This window comes from Podarcis cretensis (assembly GCF_951804945.1).
Source record: "Podarcis cretensis genome assembly, chromosome: 10".
Lineage (NCBI taxonomy): Eukaryota > Metazoa > Chordata > Lepidosauria > Squamata > Lacertidae > Podarcis > Podarcis cretensis.
Window position 1 is genome coordinate 40870268 of NC_137179.1, and position 6491 is coordinate 40876758.

Consider the following 6491-nt stretch of genomic DNA (forward strand, 5'->3'; position numbering starts at 1 on the left):
GAACATCAGCCGGGGGGGCAGAGCTGATATGAGCCAAAAGTTCCTATGAGGCATGACTGCTGTTATGTACTGAGTTGAATAGGATCCAAACTGCAGCAGTCTGATTGGTCCTAGAACAATAGGATCCAAATTGCAGCAGTCTGATTGGTCCTAGAACAATGCAGCAGTATGATTGGTTGGCAGGAACCACCCAATCATGCTCCAGATAGAAGTGAATCCACAACCTGATTGGCTTACAGTAGAATTCCAGAATTAGCCAATCATGTGCAGCCCATTGTGTAAATAATGTATATAAAGCAGATACTTTGAGGGGACATTGATTCATTCCTCCTCACCACTATGAGCTGAATAAAGAGCATGAAATCACTTTGCGACTCTGATTTTATTTCAACTGCTATATAGGAAGATAGAATGCTGCCTTACACTGAGTTTGAACATTGATCCAACTAGTTCAGTATTGTCTGCAATGACTGGCAGCAGCTGTCCTGGGCTTCAGATAAGGGTCTCTCAGTCCCCCCAGAGATGCTGGTGTTTGAATTTGGGACCTTTGGTGTGCATATCAGATGCTCTGCCGCTAAGCTACAGCGCTTCCTTCAACTGACTTGTGTTTCACAAGTAGAAAAGAGTTGAATTTTCAAAATTACATTAAATTGACATCTCATTTTAAGAAGGGTTATGGGACCACAGCATCACCTGGTATTTGAAATGAATGTTTCTACTTCACTTTTCTATTTCTGTGCAACTTTTGGAGACATCATAAACGTGGATGGGCGCTTCTGGATCTCCTTAATTGGACAGATTACAAAGTGTGGGCAGCGACTGAACACGGAGTGGGAAAAGATGGGAAAATATTATTACACTTTGTCTTGTGTGCCTATTTTTAAAATAAATTTTAAAAAATCAAAATATTTATAGTTAAAAGTGGGAGATGAAACCAAAAGGGTAGGAGCAAAATATGTGTGTGAAACTTTTCCACAGTTGTACATTTCTTATGAGCACGATGCATGCACAGATGCTTGTGTTAAAAAATAGAGCACCATATGTCACCTCGCCATTTTTGTTTACCCATTCAGTTATATATATGCCTAAATGTCAGTGAGGCAGAGGCAGTGAAAACTGGCTTTAATATTAGGTGAAGAGCTTACGTCTGAGACTAAAAGAAGCCTTAGAACTATCGTATTTCTTTCAAACAACAGCAATAGCAACAATTTATTACATTTGTTTCCTCTCCTTCTTCCAAGCGTTTTGGGCAGTATTGGTTCTTTACCAACCACTGCCCTATTTTATTCTCACATGAGCTCTGTGAAATACTGTAGGTTAGACTGCAAAAGAGTGACTAGTCCACTCCACCCAGTGAGCATTGTGCCTGAGTGAGGCAATCTGGGCCTCCCTGGTCCAACACTTTAATTCAGATTTAGGGGCATCTTTGGGCCTTCAGATGTTGCTGAACTGCTCATCACTGACCATTGGCCATGCATGCCAGGGCTGATCAGAGTTGTCATTCAGCAGCACCTGCATGCTCCTCCAATGCTTTCTTCACCGATCTGGGGCCCTCTGGATGTTGTTGGAACTACAGCTCCCATCATCATTGGCTACTGGCCATGGTGGCTGAGGCTGATGGGAGCTGGAGTCCCACCCCATCTGGCGGGCACCAGGCTAGGGAAGATCGCTCTGACCCCCAACATCACACTGGCTCTCCTCTTTTGCAACCACTACCTTTTTACCAATACCAGACATCAAAATCCACTTTTCCTTCCCCATTAAACAATCACACTAAATCTTAGATAAGGGCTGGCCTGGGATACTATTTGTAAAAAAACAAACCCAACAACAGAGAATCTGAGTTGAAAGGATTATAGAATTTCTGCTGTAAAAAAAAACAGAACCTGTTTTTCCAACCATCAGTTTATACTTAACTGTTTCCAGAGTTGCATTTTTCCCCAGTTGCATTTTTTATTTATTTAGTTATTGATTCAGATTGTTTTAATTACATAAAAAATCATTATGCTTTCGACTGAAACCCCTACCATTTCCTGCTGTGCTGCGGCTTCACCACACACTCCCGGGTTGGTCTGGCGCTCTTTGCATGTTTTTGTCCCATGTCAGCCACCATTCCCTTCCTCCGTTTTGATGGCAAAAGATCAAACCAGCTAAGCAAGAAAGGAGAACTCTTGCATCTCAATGCAATTACATGATGGAGAATGGTGAAGGCTCGTTTATCAGCACTAAATACTTCATAAATACTTTCTGCAGTCGGAGGCATTCATTTGTTGGCTAACAACAAAAATCCAGTCTGTCAGTTTTACTGCCTGTTAATAGAAAAGATAATAGAAACAAAATGGAAGGAACATTATCAGCTGCTTTTGACAGATGTTTTAGCATATTTTAACAATCTGAGTTGATATTTCATCTTGGGTTGCTTTAAGGAAACCCAGCTGAGACTATTTGCCACTGAGAAAGCTCATGCAGTAGATTTCACCCACCCCTTCATCAGAAGAAAGATATGAAATCCACAGATGGCAAAACTCCATATATAAGGCCTTCCAGGTGGCTTCGAGAAATTTATCTTTTCAATGAGAATCCCAAAAGACTCTGAGAATCTGGCATACCAGTTAGTCAGCTCCAAGTTATTATTTATTTTTCATCTATGCTCTCTTAAGGTGAGATCAAATAAATATGAGAATGATGCCCAGGGCTTTGATGAGAACAAACAGGAAGAAGATTCTGCCTCAATAAACAAGGGAATGGGGGATCAGAATATCTTAGAATCACAGAATTGTAGAGTTGGAAGGGATCACGAGGGTCATCTAGCCCAACCCCCTGCAGTGAAGGAATCTTTTGTCCAACATAGGGCTCAGACACACAACACTGGGATTAAGCATCCCGTGCTCTAGCAACTGAGTACTCTGCATAAGGGGCATCACCATAATATCAGTTTGTGTGTGCTTCTAGTTCCTTTTTTGTTTGTTTGTTTGTTTGTTATGAGTTTGTGGGTGCCAGATGCCTATAATTCCTGGATCCTGCAAGTGTTAGAATTTAATCAAGGCTTGAGGTGTTAAGGTAGTTGCCAGACCTCTAACCCCTAGATCCAGCAAGTGTTAAAAGCTAATCAAAGAAAGGGGCTTTGTGGGAGACACAAATGGGTGTGGACCCTCCCTCAGCTCACAGTGAGAAGGAATAAAACCAGAGTTCAGAGCTAGGAGTCAGGTGAGCTAGAAGCTGGACACAAAAGTGGCAGGCTGGGAAAGCAAGATCTCTGTTTGAATCCAAGGCTGTGACTATGGGAGAAACAAGACCCTTTTGGGGGTGTTAATGCTGTGAATTTCTCCATCGCAGGCTCAGGTTGAATATATGAGTAAATAAACCTCACAATCTCTGCAGAGACATCACAATCTCTGCTGTACCTCATTTCCATAAGGAAACACGGACCCTCAATAAACATCTGGAACCCCTGGAATCTCACACCGCTCTGAGATTAAAGTGGTGTACAACTGTTGTGTCCAAATGTGGCAGATGTGGAGCCATGCATTCATTATCAGTTTGACAGATGCAGTTATGCATTTGCACACATCTGCTCTGTGCTGCTTAGCTGTGTTGTTGAATGCACAACAAGATATGCAGGCTGTGATGTTTCTGTGTTATGGATCAGCATTGCAGACATCACCTCTTGTGGGATCAGTGGTCTGAAAATGCAATGCAAAAATACTGGAGGTGAAAGGAAATAGGGAAATAAAAGGAGAGGCATACATCTCTCCTTTTATTTCCATATTTCCTCTCACCTCCAGTATTTTATGTATGCAACAGCAGCAGCAAGAATTCTTTTAGTCCAAAAATGGAAACAACAAGAAGTACCAACAAAAGAAGAGTGGCAGATGAAAATGATGGACTTGGCGGAATTGGCGAACCCGACAGGAAAAATCCAGAACCAGCATGATCAAGTATTCCAAAAGGACTGGAATAAATTTATACAATATTTGAAAGATTACTGTAAGCAGTTAACACCACTAGCAGGGTTGTCTGAAGACTTGTAATGAGAAATTTTCTCCCTTTCTATATTTAAATTTTAAGGCATTTTGTAAGGAATGTAACTAGAATAGGAAAAAGCACAAAATGCAATGATGTAAAGGTTAATTTTGAAAGCCATGAGGTGGGAGGGAAGGAAGTCGATGGGCTCTAAAGAGCCAGAGAGGTAAATAATGATGTGATTGCCTATTACTAAATGGAAAATTAATAAAAATTACATATAAAAAAGGAAATAAAAGGGGAGGCTTCACACATCTCTACTCAGAATATATCTAAGTCACATTCCCTCCCGCTTTGACATGTCTGAGTTTGGGAAAACAAACATCTAAATTGTGGGCATGTTTAGAAGTCTGAGACACTTACATGCCTCTCTGCCAAGGCAAATGCCAGCTGTCCCAAACATGCCAATTGCCACTTGAAAGTGATATTGATAGGTGAAGATGATGGGCTGTCAAATGGAATGGAAACAAAGGTACGCATTTCCTGAAACGACAGAAATAATTTAGTTGTTGGATGTTCTTGAGATCCTGCAGGAGTTTGGTTCCACTTAGTATGCAAAAAAAATAGGGTAGACACTGAAAGTCAGGACTGCATTTCAGTTTCCCTTACTTGACAAGCATGAGAAGAAATGTTCTTTCTTCACCCACCTCCAACAATGCCTGTAGTTCTTCATCAGTTCTTTAGTTCATTCACCCCACTAATTTGCCTCAAGATCTCATCTGTTTTTGATTTTGTCCAGCATCCGTTCACTTGCCACACCTCCATGATCCATGAAGTATGGATGATGCTGTTCTTCCCATGATATGCAGTATGGATTCAGGCCCTCCACCATAGTTTTGGATAAGATTTATTCCTTCCAGGCTGAAATTTGGGGGAATATGTAAAGTAATACAGAAATTTCCAATAAATACCAAAATAGAAGTCATTTTTTCTTTGCATCCTACAGCCCTCTAGCTTTGGTGGTCATGTATTTTCCTAGTTTCTGGATATGGCAAGCCTATACTCCAGTTTCTTAGGAGTAACCTCACTTAACTTAATGGGAATAGAGGCTTGCACTGCTAGGGAAACTAATGTAATAGGCAATTGTCTGTCATACTTCTTTGAAATATTTGCAGTTGTAATAGTTTTATTTATAAGATAAGCCTCTCCATGTGGTCATCCTTAAAGTCAGTTTTGAAGCAGATTATCTAAGTCACTCTTGTCCATTCCTAAATTAATGAGACTGCAGAGAGAGCTTTACTAATTTCAATAAAATTGAATGTCTTGAGGCTTTCCATTGGTCAGCAAAGTGGCTTCATGTCAGCACATCTGTATAGATGTCAAACTCCCCTGAAGGAAACTGACTTTAGCTGGTTTCTGCCATTTCACTGCCTTGTTTGTGTGACACAACTTGTGCCTTTGTTGGGTTAGCAAAGTCTGTTTGCCTTCAAATATTAATATCCTGGCTGGCTGACTTCAGTCACTTTATAAGCTTTGAAAGTGGTCCAGCAACGGCTTCCTGGATTGCTTCAAAACAATTCAACTTTAATTTAAGACAGAACATTAGCATTACCAATGAACTCCAAAATAACATCTTAAAGCTCTCAGCAGGTGGAGATTTGGGTGTTTCCACTTCATTCAGTGCTTCAAATAATGTCAATGGTGAGAGGAATTGGTGGGGAGAAATCCTGTCAACAGAGTCCTCTTACACAATGCCAGTTCCAGCTGGAGTGTTCAGACGTGAAGCTCATTAAAGAGTTTAACGATCAGGATAAATGTCATATCCATTAATCTCCCCCTGAAATAGACAAAGTAAATAGCAATGAGTGAGTTAAATCTGATTTCCTCAGGAAGCTGGATGGTTGATAAAGATTAACGCTAGCTTTAATAGCACTAAATAAAAAGAGGACCATTCCTTTATTAATGAAGGCTGCAAGCTGGCATGAAGTTCAGTTTTCTTTTTTCTTCCCTGTGGCATTGACCATTCTGGGTCACTCTAGAGGCAAACGATTGAAAGGTTACTGTCAAAAAGGAGCAAGAAGAGATTCTGAAGGCAACATGGCTTATTCATGGGACTAGATAAATGGAAAGATAGTCTCTTGAAACTGTTAAGAGCCTCATAGGAATACACTAGAAAATACACTTGGCCTGTCTTCCTCAATGTGGTGAAATTATTTAATTTGTACCATCAACATCCAGTGCCTCTAACATCAACTCAGAAAATCCCATGGGACTCAAAGTATTTAGGGTTCATATGGCCACCCAAGGTCTTATTTTCCAATCTGTGCAGGTTTCTTAGTCAAAGCAAGAAAAATAAAGGACAACCTGGATGGAATTAAGTCCTTTCCCGCAGGATCTTGGCACAGGGATGGGCATCTTCCCTGCTTCTTTGAAATTTGCTGACATTATCCGTTTCTTATGTTCAATTCTACTGGTTTCAAATCCAGGCATTCACAACTTCTAAGCAGTGCCATGTATTGCATAGTATA

The 6491-nt window shown here is 40.6% G+C and overlaps 1 long non-coding RNA gene across 1 annotated transcript; it reads right to left on the reverse strand.

Moving 5' to 3' along the window:
- Window positions 1-695: 695 nt before the first annotated feature.
- Window positions 696-5975, reverse strand: LOC307225527. The gene is made up of 5 exons (XR_013843055.1): window positions 5576-5975; window positions 4633-4884; window positions 4387-4506; window positions 2028-2309; window positions 696-819 (listed from the first exon to the last, which is right to left on the reverse strand). It is a non-coding gene; the product is annotated as an uncharacterized lncRNA (long non-coding RNA).
- Between the last annotated feature and the right edge of the window lie 516 nt (window positions 5976-6491).